This window comes from Bos taurus, unplaced genomic scaffold, assembly GCF_002263795.3.
Source record: "Bos taurus isolate L1 Dominette 01449 registration number 42190680 breed Hereford unplaced genomic scaffold, ARS-UCD2.0 Leftover_ScbfJmS_1893, whole genome shotgun sequence".
In the NCBI taxonomy this organism is placed as follows: domain Eukaryota; kingdom Metazoa; phylum Chordata; class Mammalia; order Artiodactyla; family Bovidae; genus Bos; species Bos taurus.
In genome coordinates this window covers 1-14,700 of record NW_020190988.1, presented here as the reverse complement: position 1 = coordinate 14,700, position 14,700 = coordinate 1, and the positions used below count along the sequence as shown (strand labels likewise).

The 14,700-nt window shown below is 43.4% G+C and overlaps 1 long non-coding RNA gene across 1 annotated transcript; it reads left to right on the top strand.

The window, feature by feature from the left end:
- The first annotated feature begins 200 nt into the window (after positions 1-200).
- On the top strand, positions 201-12,853 carry LOC112445553 (uncharacterized). Its single transcript, XR_003033710.2, has 3 exons — positions 201-584; positions 2,161-2,335; positions 11,368-12,853. It is a non-coding gene; the product is annotated as an uncharacterized lncRNA (long non-coding RNA).
- The last annotated feature ends 1,847 nt before the right edge of the window (positions 12,854-14,700 follow it).

Here is a 14,700-nt window from a genome sequence, read left to right as displayed (position 1 = left end):
CACATCCAGGTTCCCATACACCAGGGCACCCCTTCCCCCGCCCCGCCCATACGGACACTGAAGTTTTGCTTTTGCACTAATGGAATGAAAGGGAAGGCACTCGTGTGGGCTTAAAGTGTGACCTGGGCCTGTTAGGCCCCCAGGGAGGCTGAGGGCCTTGACCACTCACTGGATGGCGATCATGCCAATCCTTGACTCCTGGCAAATGAGCTGAGAGCTGGCGCTGGAGGAAGTGGTTTCCGATTGACCTTTAAGCTCCACCTACAGTCGCCAGCCCTTCAGGTTCCCTCCTGTCTGTACACCGCCATCTTAGCCTCGGTCGTGGTGGGCCAGACTGCGGGCCACCCCCTTCCATTCCTGTCGCGGGGCCCACACCAGCAACTTCACAGACTCCTGTTCCCTGTGCAGCTGACATCTCTGCCGCCCACACCCGCACCCTGGGGTCTGCGCTGCCAACGGCATCTCCTCCGCGACTCTAAGCTCGGCGGCTGCCATCTTCCCCGTGGACATCACTGCAGGCCCATCACCGTCTGGCACAGTCTCTCCTGCCATGTCTGCCACAGAGGAGCACGACTGGATGCCAGGTGGCCTGGACAGGGCTGTTGGCAGGGCGGGCTGTGACCCCAGTCCCTTTGGGGTCCCGGGACCGGCTTGGGAGCGGACGGATGGGGTCGAGGAGGCCGCGGCCCTTCTGCCCTCCCTGAGGGTGTCAGGAGGCCTTCACAGGGGGCACGGTGGGCCACAGGCCACAATGGAAGAGTGGGCTATAGAGCCGTTAGAGGAGGAGGAGGAGTCTGATTTCTAGCTGGAGGCCCTGGAGGAGGAGGAGCACCTGTTGGAAGAGGTCGAGGAGGAGGAGACAGTAGAGAATGATGAGAGTGAGCAGGAAGGCGCAGCAGTGGTTGCAGGCCACAGGGACCCCTTGGAGCAGTTTGGGCCTGTGTTCTGGGGTCTGGTCCACTCCCTTCTACACAGTTTCTCCTACGATGACCATGTCCTGGTCTGGCCCCCTGGCCCCTGCCCGATGGTCACGCACAGCTCCCAGCCTCCCTCCGGCCCTGGAGAGGGTCCCGCGCCTCTGCAGGAGCGGGAAGACCTGGCAGAGGGAGGCGAAGCCTCGCAGGGTGAGCACCAAGCAGAGGGAGCCCCCACCCTGGGAGCCTCCAGGGGTCTGCATCCCAGAAGTCAGAGGAATATGCAGTGGAGGCTGAGCTCTGGGAGGGTGGCGCCCTGGCTGTTGCCTCTGAGTCCTGGGAGGCTGGGGCCTGTGGTCCTGGCAGGGCCCAGGTGGGCAGGTGGCGGCCAGGCCCTCAGGCCCTTGCGGACCCTGTGGGGGCATCAGGCTCAAAGGCAGGTTGCACTCAGCACTGGCCTCTAGCGGTTAAGCAGCGGGTCAAAGCTCTCAAAAACCGCCAGGCATAATTTGCACAAGTGGAAGCCCAATTCTATAAAGACCTTTACGGTCTTGAGAAAAAGTATGCTTCCTTCTGCCAGCCTTTGTTTGATAAGAGAGCTGACATTATCAATGCAATTCATGAGCCCACAGAACGTGAATGTTAGTGGCCAGTACCTGTTCCAGAAGGAGCCTGGGAAGAGATGGAGAGCCTGAAGGGAAGGAGAAACAAAGGGCATCCCTCGCTTTTGCTTGAGGGCATTTAAAAACCAAAACTAATACAATTATGTAAAGTTTAAAAATAAAATAAAATTAAAAAAAAAACAACAACAACTGAAGATTCTCGGTAGCATGATCTGGGAAAATGATGCACTTGTACTGGAGCACCTGAAAGATGTAAAAATAAAAATTCTCAGGGCTCTGGGAACCAATGAGCGTCATAGTAGAATTTCTTTTTAAGTGAAAGGAATACTTTTTCAACCAAATTCTGAGAGAAACATACCAAATGCGGTCAGACCTAGATGATTCTGATCCCTTCTTCTCCAAAGGGCCAGAAATAATCAGCAGCACAGGGTGTGAGATCTACTGGAAAGATGGTAAAGAGCTCACCCTGAAAACCCTGAAGCTGCAGAAATGTGAGGGCCCTGAAGGTGTCGCACCAACCTCTAGGAAGGTGCCCAGCTATTCTTTCTTCACCTACTTCTCCCTGGGGGTAGAGTACTGGATGTGGCTACTGAGTATAAATTGGGTTATTTTTTTCCATGAAGTTCCGGTCCCAAAGTCTGTATTATACTTCACGAAAGAAGCGAGTGATTATCAGTATGAAGAGTCTGATGAAGAGGTCCAAGAAGCTGAAGGTGAGGAGGAGGACAGCGATAAAAAACCAGAAGAAGGACCTGGAAAGGACCTGGACCCAGCAGAGGACAGCCCGGGAGAACCCAGGTATCTGTGTGCAGCTCTGAGTATCACCCAGCCACCATTCCTGACATACATTTTTAAATGTTCTCCCCAAAGTAAATAATAATTAAAACTTGGTTAAAGTCTAGTTTCAAAACAGCTTAATGTTAATAATACTTTGTGTGCTAGATAATATAGAACACAGCATGTTCTGAAATGTACTTCATTCACAGCTACAGGTCCTTTGAGCTGTAGCTGTAAGGCTTCCCCACGTGGGAAATTTTTGAGACCTAGTAGCAGAGATCACTGTTTGTCTGGAACGCAGTTAACCAGAACAAGCGACTAAAGCTGACTGGAATGTACACTAGCTGGGCCTTCAGCACTGAGCTACAGACATATGGTCTTTTGTCCTAACCGGGAGAAAGCAAATGCCTTTGAGGTTGTGACTATTGAGAAAGATGTAGTCAGTGAAAAATTTTCAAGTGGGAGCACATTTAATGACTAATCCCTATTTGTTCAGTTGTAAGTTTTTCTAGTTCATGGGACAGTCAGAAGAAAAGCAAATTAGTCATGGTGAGATTGTTGTTCACTGCTGAATTGGTCATTCAGTTCAGTTCAGTTCAGTCGCTCAGTCATGTCCGACTCTTTGTGACCCCATGAATCGCAGCACGCCAGGCCTCCCTGTCCATCACCGAATTGGTCATTAAGTCAACTTATATCTGACCTATCCCTTCCTCTCTTTCTTGCTTTGCTTTTTCCTGTCTTTCTTCTCTTCCTTTTATGGATGTGCAAACTGAGAGTCTGGGAGTTTAAGAGTGTGATTGATGGAGAGAGCACAGGCTTATAAGGTGGAAAGACTTATTAGATAAAAGTCTCTCTCAAGAAAAACCACCACCAACAAAGCAGGCATTTTGGTGTTTGGTGAGTGGGAGAGGACGTTGGTATGAGGGATGAGTGATTGGTGACATATGTCAAGGTCTGTGTTGAGAGAGGTAAATGTGGTAATTTCTCTTTTGACTTAGCAGGCATATGTAGGACTGACTGTTTTCTTAGATTTAGAAAGTCACTGTTGCCTTTTACTGGTTTACAATTTTTTAAATTAATTTATATATTTTAATTGGAGGCTAGTTACTTTACAATATTGTGGTGGTTTTTGCCATACATCAACATGAATCAGCCATGGGTGTACATGTGTCCCACCATCTTGACCCCGCTCCCACCTCCCTCCCTACCCCATCCCTTTGAGTTGTCCCAGAGCACCCGCTTCGGGTGCCCTGCTTCATGCATCAAACTTGCACTGGTCATCTATTTTACATAGAGGAATATACATGTTTCAATGCTATTCTCTCATATCGTCCCACCCTCGCGTTCTCCCACAGAGTCCAAAAGTCTGTTCTTTACATCGGTGTCTCTTTGCTGTCTTGCATATAGGGTTGCTGTTACCGTCTTTCTAAATTCCGTATATATGCGTTAATATACTGTATTTGGTGTTTCTCTTTCTGACTTACTTCACTGTGTATAATAGGCTCCAGTTTCACCCCCCTCATTAGAACTGACTGAAATGCATTCTTTATTTTTGTAGCTGAGTAGTAGTCCGTCGTGTATATGTACCACAACTGCCTAATCCATTCGCCTGCTGATGGACATCTAGGTTGTTTCCATGTCCTAGCTATTGTAAACAGTGTTGCAGTGAACATTGAGGTACATGTGTCTCTTTCGACTCTGGTTTCCTTGGTGTGTATACCCAGCAGTGGGATTGCTGGGCTGTATGGCAGTTCTATTTCCAGTTTTTTTTTTTTTTTTTTTTTTTTGTTAAGGAATCTGCACACTATTCCCCATAGTGGCTGTACTAGTTTGCATTCCCACCAACAGTGTAAGAGGGTGCCCTTTTTTTCCACAGTCTCTCCAGCATTTATTGTTTGTAGACTTTTTGATGGCAGCCATTCTGACTAGCGTGAGATGGTACCTCATTGTGGTTTTGATTTGCATTTCTCTGATAATAAGTGATGTTGAGCATCTTTTCATGTGTTTGTTAGCCATCTGTATGTTTTCTTTGGAGAAATGTCTGTTTAGTTCTTTGGCCCATTTTTTGATTGGGTCGTTTATTTTTCTGGAATTGAGCTGCATGAGCTGCTTGTATATTTTGGACACTAATTCTTTGTCACTTGCTTCATTTGCTATTATTTTCTCCCATTCTGAAGGCTCCCTTTTCACCCTGCTTATAGTGTCCTTCGTTGTGCAAAAGCTTTTATGTTTAATTATGTCCCATTTGCTTATTTTTGCTTTTATTTCCATTACTCTGGGAGGAGGGTCATAGAGGATCTTGCTGTGATTTATGTCAGAGAGTGTTCTGCCTATGTTTTCCTCTAAGAGTTTGATAGTTTCTGGTCTTACGTTTAGATCTTTAATCCATTTTGAGTTTATTTTTGTGTATGGTGTTAAAAAGTGTTCTAGTTTCATTCTTTTACAGGTGGTTGACCAGTTTTCCCAGCACCACTTGTTAAAGAGATTGTCTTTTCTCCATTGTATATTTTTGCCCCCTTTCTCAATGATAAGTTATGCATAGGTGTGTGGGCTTATCTCTGGGCTTTCTATTTTGTTCCATTGATCTATATTTCTGTCTTTGTGCCAGTACCATAATGTCTTGATGACTGTAGCTTTGTATTGTCGTCTGAAGTCAAGCAGGTTGATTCCTCCAGTTCCATTCTTCTCTCTCAGGATTGCTTTGGCTATTCGAGGTTTTTTTGTGTTTCCATACAAATTGTGAAATTATTTGTTCTAGTTCTGTGAAAAATCCCGTTGGTAGCTTGACAGGGATTGCTTTGGGTAGTGTACTCATTTTCACTATATTGACTCTTCCAATCCACAAACATGGTATATTTCTCCATCTATTTGTGTCATCTTTGATTTCTTTCATCAGTGTTTTATAGTTTTCCATATATAAGTCTTTTGTTTCTTTAGGTAAATTTCTTCCTAAGTATTTTATTCTTTTCATTGCAGTGGTGAATGGGATTGTTTCCTTAGTTTCTCTTTCTGTTTTCTCATTGTTAGTGTATAGGAATGCAAGGGATTTCTGCGTGTTAATTTTTTTTTTTTTTTCCTTCTGGCTTACTTCACTCTGTATAATAGGCTCCAGTTTCATCCACCTCATTAGAACTGATTCAAATGTATTCTTTTTAATGGCTGAGTAATACTCCATTGTGTATATGTACCACAGCTTTCTTATCCATTCATCTGCTGATGGACATCTAGGTTGCTTCCATGTCCTGGCTATTATAAACAGTGCTGCGATGAACATTGGGGTACACGTGTTAATTTTATATCCTGCAACTTTACTATATTCATGGATTAGCTCTAGTAACTTTCTGGTGATGTCTTTAGGGTTTTCTACGTAGAGGATCATGTCATCTGCAAACAGTGAGGGTTTTACTTCTTCTTTTCCAATCTGGATTCCTTTTATTTATTTTTCTTCTCCAATTGCTGTGCCTAGGACTTCCTAAACCATGTTGAATAGTAGTGGTGAGAGTGGGCACCCTTGTCTTGTTCCTGATTTTGGAGGAATGGCTTTTATTATGTTGAGGTATGTTCCTTCTATGCCTGCTTTCTGGAGAGTTTTTATCATAAATGGGTGCTGAATTTTGTCAAAGGCTTTCTCTGCATCTGTTGAGATGACCATATGTTTTTTATCATTCAGTTTGTTCATATGGTGTATCCCATTGATTGATTTGTGAATACTGAAGAATCCTTGCATCCCTGGGATAAAGCCCACTTGGTCATGATGTGTGATCTTTTTAATATGTTGTTGGATTTGGTTTGCTAGAATTTTGTTGAGGATTTTTGCGTCTCTGTTCATCAGTGATAAAGTGTCCTGTGGTTTTCTTTCTTTGTGGCATCTTTGTCTGGTTTGGGTATGAGGGTGATGGTGGCCTCATAGAATGAGTTTGGCACTTTACCCGCCTCTGCAATTTTCTGGAAGAGTTTGAGTAGGATAGGTGTTAGCTCTTCTCTAAGTTTTTGGTAGAATTCACCTGTGAAGCCACCTGGTCCTGGGCTTTAGTTTGTTGGAAGGTTTTTTTATTACAGCTTCAATTTCTGTGCTTGTGATGGGCCTGTTAAGATTTTCTATTTCTTCCTGGTTCAGTTTTGCAAAGTTATACTTTTCTGAGAATTTGTCTATTTCTTCCAAGTTGTCCATTTTATTGGCATATAATGCTCATAGTAGTCTCTTAGGACCTTTTGTATTTCTGTGTTGTCTTCTGTGATTTCTCCATTTTCGTTTTTAAGTTTATTGATTTGATTCTTCTCCCAGTTTTTCCTGTGAGATGGCCAATGGTTTGTCTACTTTATTTATCTTCTCAAAGAACCAGCTTTTAGTTTTGTTGATTTCTGCTACAGTCTCCTTTGTTTCTTTTTCAGTTATTTCTGCTCTCAGCTTTATGATGTCTTTCTTTCGACTAACTTTGGGGTGGTTCTTTTCCTCTTTTTCTACTAGCGTTAGATGTAAAGTTAGGTTCTTTATTTGATGTCTCTCTAGATTCTTGAGGTAGGCTTGTATTGCTATGAATCTCCCTCTTAGTACTGCGTTTACTGAATCCCATAGGTCTTGGCTTGTCGTGTTTTCATTTTCACTTGTTTTCTATGCAGATTTTCATTTCCTTTTTGAATTCTTCCATGATCTATTGGTTATTCAGAAGCGTGTTGTCCAGCCTCCATATGTTTGTATTTTTAATAGTTTTCTTTTTTTTTTTTTTCTTGTACTTGACAACTAATCTTACTGACTGGTGGTCAGAAAAGATGGTTCAAATGATTTCAATTTTTTTTTTTTTTAATTTTGCCAAGGCTGTATTTATGGCCCCGAATGTGATCTATCCTGGAGAATGTTCCATGTACACTTGAGAAAAAGGTGAATTCCATTGTTTTTGGGTGACATGCCCTATAGATATCAATTAGCTCTTACTGGTCCATTGTATCATTTAGCACTTGTGTTTCCTTGCTAATTTTGTTTGGTTGATCTATCCATAAGTGTGGGGGGGTATTAAAGTCCCCCACTATTATTGTGTTTCTCTTCATTTCCCATTTCATACGTGTTAGCATTTGTCTTCCGTATTGAGGTGCTCCTGTGTTGGGTGCATATATATTTATAATTGTTATATCTTTTTTTTGGATTGATCCTTTGATCATTATGTAGTGTCCTTCGTTGTCTCTTATCATGGTCTTTATTTCACATTCTGTTTTATCTGATATGAGGATTGCTCTCCTGCTTTCTTTTGGTCCCCATGTACATGAAATATCTTTTTCCAGCCCTTCAGTTTCAGTCTGTACGTGTCCCTACGTTTGAGGTGAGTCTCTTGTAGACACCATATATAGGGGTGGTGTTTTTTTAATCCAGTTGACCAGTCTTTGTCTTTGGGTTGGACCATTTAACCCATTTATAGTTAAGGAAATTATTGATAAGTATGATCCTGTTGCCATTTACATTTTGTGTGGGGGGGGTGGTTCGTTTTTATAAACATTTACTGTGTTTCCTGTCTAGAGAAGATCCTTTAGTATTTGTTGAAGAGCTGGTTTGGTGGTGCTGAATTCTCTCAGCTTTTGCTTGTCTGTAAAGCTTTTGATTTCTCCTTAATATCTTAATGAGATCCTTGCTGGGTAGAGTAATCTTGGTTGTAAGTTTTCTCTTTCATCACTTTAAGTATATCCTGCCATCCCTTTCTGGCCTGGAGAGTTTCTATTGAAAGATCAGCTGTTATCCTTATGGGGATCCCCTTGTGTGTTTTTTGTTGCTTTTCTCTTGCTGCTTTTAATGTTTGATCTTCGTTAGTTTGATTAATTTGTGTCTCGGGGTGTTTTGCCTTGGGTTTATCCCGTTTGGGACGCTCTGGGTTTCTTGGACGTGGGTGGCTGTTTCCTTCCCCACATTAGGGAAGTTTTTGACTAGTATCTCCTCAAGTATTTTCTCACACACTTTCTTTTTGTCTTCTTCTTATGGGACACCTATGATTCGAATGTTGGGGCATTTAACTTTGTCCCAGAGGTCTCTGAGATTCTTCTCATTTCTTTTAATTTGTTTATTTTCCTGTTTCCTCTGTGCTTCATTTATTTCCACCATTCTGTCTTCCACCTCCCCTATCCTCTCTTCTGCCTCAGTTATTCTACTGTTGGTTCCCTCCAGAGTGCTTTTGATCTCAATTACTGCATTATTTATTACTGGTTGATTCTTCTTTATTTCTTCTAGGTCCTTAGTTAAACATTTCTTGCATTTTCTCGATCATTGCCTCTAGTCTATTTATCCGTAGCTCCATTTTGTTTTCAAGATTTTGGATCATCTTTACTGTCCTTATTCTGAATACCTTTTCAGGTATCTCCTCTTTTGTTTGGTTTGGTGGGTTTTTAGAATGTTCCCTCACCTGCTGAATATTTCTCTGCCTTTTCATTTTGTTTAGATTGCTGTGTTTGGGGTGCCCTTTCTGCAGGCTGGAAGTTTGTGGTTCCTCTTAATTGTGGAGTCTTCTCCCTGTGGGTGGGGTTGGACTAACGGCTTGTCAAGGTTTCCTGGTTGGGGGGAGCTTGTGCCTGTGTTCTGGTGGGTGGAACTGGATGTCTTCTCTCTGGAGTGCAGTGAAGTGTCCAGTAGTGAGTTTTGGGGTGTCTATGGGTTTAGCATGGCTTTGGGCAGCCCGTATTTTAATGTTCAAGGTTGGGTTCCTGTTTTGCTGGAGAATTATTGTGGTGTGTCTTGCACTGGATCTTGTTAGGTCTTGGGTGGAGCTTGGTTTCAGTGTAGGTGTGGAGACATTGGGGTGAGCTCTTGTCTATTAATGTTCTCTGGAGACAGGCGTTCTCTGATGTTCTAAAGTTTTGGAGTTAAGCCTCCTGCCTCTGGCTTTCGGTCCCTGTCTTTCAGTAGCCTCAAGACTTCTCCATCCACACAGCATAGACGATAAAACCCCTAGGTTTACTGATGAAACAGTTCTCCACAGCCAGAAACACCCAGAGAGATTCACAGAGTTATATAGAGAAGAGAAGAGGGAGGAGGGAGATAGAGGTGACCAGGAGGAGAAAGGGGAGAGTCAAAAGGGGAGAGAACAAACTAGCCATTAATCTAATCCCTAAGTGCTCTCCACAGCCTGGGACACCCAGAGAGATTCACAGAGTTATATACAGAAGAGAAGAGGGAGGAAGGCGATAGAGGTGACCTGGAGGAGGAAAGGGAGAGAGCAGTCAAGCCAGTAATCAGATCTTTAAGTGAAAATGGATACTGAAGACTAGATTCTTAGAGGTACAAAATTGATAACAAATATCAAAAAGCAAAGATTATAAACCCGGGAGAGAGGTTAGACTCTCAAAAATAAAATATAAAAAATACAAACAATCACAGTAATCAAAAAACTATGGAATTTGTTTTCTAAATAAAAATAGGGGTTTTGTGGGAAACGTAATAGTAGGCTATAAAAATGAAAGTTAAAGGAGTGATAGAAACTAAATTAACAAAAAATTAAAAAGTGATAACAGTAAAAATATATCTAGGAATTTCTCTGGGCATTGTGGGGTCTGTTCAGTGTCAGATCATCCCTTGTTCTGGCTTGTACTTGTTCTCAAGGTCTATAGGCGCCCCTCAGATGTCTCCAGTATTAAATGCAGGCTTTCAATCTGTTGTAACCTGTTACTTCCAAAGCGGTCCCCCTTTCTTTGTTTATTTTGGCTTCCTCTGCAAGTCTCTTCAGTGTCTTAATTTCTGCCCTGACACAAGGGGGCGAAGGTGGCCACTTACTTAGGCTCACTTGTTCAGTTGTGTTGTGGAGAGGGAGGGACACTGCAAACAAACACCGCTGGCGTGTGTGGGGAGTGCTCGCAGTGGATGGACCACACTGGGTTTGCCACAGTCCAAGGCAGCATGTGCTTCCCGGGTCTAGACTGATCAGTCTCCAGGGTGCTCTGCAAGGGCACTGTGCCAAGTGGGCCCTGCGTTTCGTGCACTTCCCAGGTCTGAGCCGCTCAGGTTCTCAGGTGCTCCACAAGGGCACAGACCCGGAATAGGCTGTGCGTTTTGTGCCCCTCCCAGGTCCGAGCAGCTCAGGCGACCGGGTGCTCGGTGGGCCATGCGTCTAACTCACCTGCCTGGTCCCCGCCACTCAGTTTCCACAAGAGCGCAGTTCCAGGTGCGCCGTATGTCTCCTCTGGGGAGCTGATCCCAGGCTGTGACACTCCTGGCAGATGTCAACCATCTAGGATCCCAAGAAGACGAGGTTAGCAACTGGGAGCCTGCTCACAGTTTGGTGGAAGATGTCATCTCTGGGGCCGAGATTGCAGCAGCCCCTTGCCTTCTGGCTCTGGCTGTCTCTCGCCTGCCTCTCTGCCTCCGGGGAGGGAGGGCCCTATGTGGCAGCTGGCTTGCTCTCCTTTGGTATTTGCTCAATCCTTTGTTCTGTGAGCGTGCCAGGGGTGCTGATAGAGCCTTTCGTGAGAAAGGTCTCTTTTGTGTGTCTCTCTGGCGATCCCACGGTTTGGGTTGCTGTCTCACATTAGCTCCCTCAGACTGTCCTCAGGGCATTCAGGCCCGGTCCTTACCCTAAGGACTAGTTATGCAGGCTGCGCCTCCCTGCCCAGCCCCCACTCACTGGTGGTGGACCCGAGTGTCTGGGCCACTTCTCCACTGGCAGTTGTGCTTAGGTGTGTATTCTGTGTTGTTTTTTTTTTTTTTTCCTCCTGGTTATGTTGCCTTCTGAGATTCCAGAACTCCCCTCAGACACTCCTGTGCGAGGGTTTCCTACTGTGTGGAGACTTCTCCTCTTTCCTAACTCCCTCCCCAGGATGGGTCTCTGTCCCTAAATCCTTTGTCTCAGTTTTTGTCTTTTATATTTTGTCCTACCTCCTTTCAAAGAGATTAGGCTGCCTTTCTGGGTGCTTGGTATCCTCCGCCAGCATTCAGAAGTTGTTTTGTGGAAGTTGCTCAGCATTCAAATGATCTTTTGATGAATTTGTGGGGGAAGTAAGTGGTCTCCCCATCCTATTCCTCTGCTATCTTGGGACTGCCCCCTGGTTTACAATTGTTAATTGACTCTTACTTCATCCCACAGCTGTCAAGCATAGAAAGACATGATGGAGGAAGAAACAGTGGACGTGTCCCACATGAATTTGAGATTTTCGGCTTCTCAGTAGCCAGTGGGAATTTTATCAACATTGGTTTTGTTCCAGATTTCATCATGTGAAATGTCTTATCCACTGACATCTGACTTTTTTTCTTACGTTTGTCAGATATATTTGACTGCGTTTGTTCATGTTAAAAATAAAAATTTGCTAGCCATGGATAAGCCGCAGATTTTTTAGATGTGTAACACTGATGCAAATCTTGTATCTTTTTGTTTGGGTCCACTTTACTGTCATTGAAACCATTTTTTTAAGTTCTTGCATTGCAGGTGGATTCTTTACCAACCAAGTTATCAGGAAGCCCTGTATTGCAGCCACAGGTTAATTAATATATCAATTGACAAACAATTTATGTAAAGAGAGAGACGGAGGTCTAGCCCCTACTTCATTTTAGTGAGAGGAACCAGGGGGTGACCAAGCTTATCTGGAGACCAGATGGAGCTACTGAGCTGCCACAGACCAGCTGCATCAGCAGCACCTGGGAACTTGTTAGAAGCACAACCTCTCAGGCCCCACTCTAGATTTAATGGATCATTATTCTGAAGGTGGCCCAGCTATCAGGCTTTACATGTCCTCCAGGTGACTCTGAGGCATCTCAAAGTTTGAGCATCACCGTCTAAGAGCAATGATGGGCATGGGGCAGGGGATGGGTGTTGTGAGGGACTGAGTTTCTCCTGTGGTAAGACCACCGTTTGTTGAGTGACTTGATACACAGATAAGCTGAATGGGACAGTAAAGGCTGACAGTAAAGGAATGGGGACGAGACTAGAATTCTCAAGGCCCTGAGATACAGAAAAACCTCCTGGCAGGGCAGGGATTGGATGGTGGCAGTGAAGAAAAAAATGTATGAGGGAACAAACTAGGTTCAGAAGGATAGAACCATTATGATATCATGAATATGAGGTTTAAAAACATGCAAAACCATCACTGATTATAGATACATCTGTGTAGTAAAAGGTATGCATGGAAGGAATGCGTGCATATGTAACTTGTAGAAAGGCATGCATGAGGATGATAAACACCTTGCTTAGGATAGTGGAGAGGGAGAGAGGAGAATTCAACTGGGAAGGGTTGCTCATACTTTCCTAAGGCTCCCGTAACAAATTACCACAAAGTACGTGGCTTAAAACAACATAAAGTTTATTCTCGCATTAGTTCTAGAGGTCAGAAGTCTGAAAGCAAGGGGCTCTGGGGGAGAATCCTCCTTGCCACCCCCAGTTTGTGGTGGCTTCTGACACTTCTTGGCTTGTGGCAAAATAACTCCTGTCTTCACATGACCTTCTTCCCTGTGTCTGTGTATCTCAAATCGCACTCTTTCTGTCATAAGGATACCACCCAGTCCATTTAGGGCCCATCCCAAATCCAGGGTGACTCCATTAAATTAGATCCTGATGTAATTACAACTGCAAAGACCCTATTTCCAAATAAGGTCACATTCACAGTACCAGGGACCTGGACGTGGGCATATCTTTCTGGAGGACACAGGTACGTACCGGGCTTCAGCTGTATCTGTAGTGTAAAATTTCTGAAGTTGGGTGATGGGTACACGGATGCAGTATTCTTTATACCATTATGTAGGTCTGAAATAGTTCCTGACCTTCCCCCACCAAAAGACGGAAAAAAGAAAATGGGCCTAAGAAATGGAAGCTATTTAAGGGGGTGACAGGGGGATGAAGTTGTAATTGACCAGAATACAGGATCAGAGAAGGAGAAAGGCCAGGGGGTTGACGGTAGAGGATTTCCTTTAGGCATGTTTTTGGTAAGGCAGTGTAGGTGCTCTCTAGGTCTCATTGGTACCACCCCCTCCGCCTCTTTCATATTCTATGGTAGCATGTCTCATATCCTAATATATTTTCACATTTTTACATATTTGTGTCTGCTTCCATCTCCCAACCCCTAGGATACGAGCTTCTGAATGATTGGGATCTTAAAGGGATTTATTTCTCTCTGTCTCTCCCAAAGCACCTATCAATACTACTGTGTTTTCTTCTTAGTAGGTGCTCCATACATGAGCACTAAATAAAGTTAATGCAACGCCATCCTCTTTTCTGTCATCCGTGTTAACATTTTAAAAGTGCATTAACCACATAGTAACATTGCAGTATTTCCGTACGGAGTGGCACAGGGCTTTGTCTCCCCCACTCAGTATTTAATTCATTAAATGAGTTAATACATATAAAGCACTCAGAAGAGCACATGGCACTTAAGTGTCATGTAAGTGTTTGCTCTTAGTCTTAGCATTTTAATTTAATTTTCATAGTGTTACTATTATCCCTAAGAAGTTAAAATGCACGAGTCCCACAGCCAGTGCAATACCACTTTATAAATAAAGCAAAGAGAATGTAACCAATTAAATAATAATAATACCTTTGAGACTAGAAATCTTGTGTCCTCACTCCCAGACTTTTGTAGTAAAAGTCTGACTCCATTAGATAGCTGACAAACTACATTAAAAAATTTATTTTCATTGATTTATAATTTCATCCCTTGTGTACATTTCAGAGAGAAATTGAGACACCTTACAGTAAAATACATGACAATAGCCACTATTCACAATAGCAAGACGTGGAAAAAGCCTGAATGTCCATCAACAGATGAATGGATAAAGAGATGTGATTACATTACTCAGAATGAAATAATGGCCATTCTGCAGCAACATGGAGTACCATCGATGGGCCTGGAGATTACCATACTAAGTAAAGTAAGTTCAGAAAAGAGAAAGGACAAATGCCCATATTGGTACGCACATTATATGTGGAATCTAAAACATGACATGCGTAAACTTACCTGTGAAACAGAAACAGACTCACAAACCTAGAGAACAGACTTGTGATTGCCAAGTGGGAGCATGGGGGGGAGGGATGGATTGGGAGTTTGGGGTTAGCAGATGCAAACTATTATATATAGAATGGATAAACAACAAAGTCCTACTGTATAGGACAGGGAACTGTATTCGATATCCTAGAGTAAGCCATAATGGAAAAAGGATATGAAAAACTATATATGTGCATGTATAACTGAATCACTCTGCTGTACAGCAGAAATTAGCACAACATTGTAAATCAACTATACTTCAATAAAATAAATTTAAAAAAATACAAAAGGGCAGTCCAAGTAGAAATTTATCCACGTAATGTCATTTGAAGGGCCTCATGTTTCTGATTGGTTTGTGCTGTGCTTTCTCCTATCTTCCTTTCTGCTAAAATATAAAAAGGGATCCTTTCCTCCAGTTTCCATAGCACTTTCCCTATTTCCCTTACAAC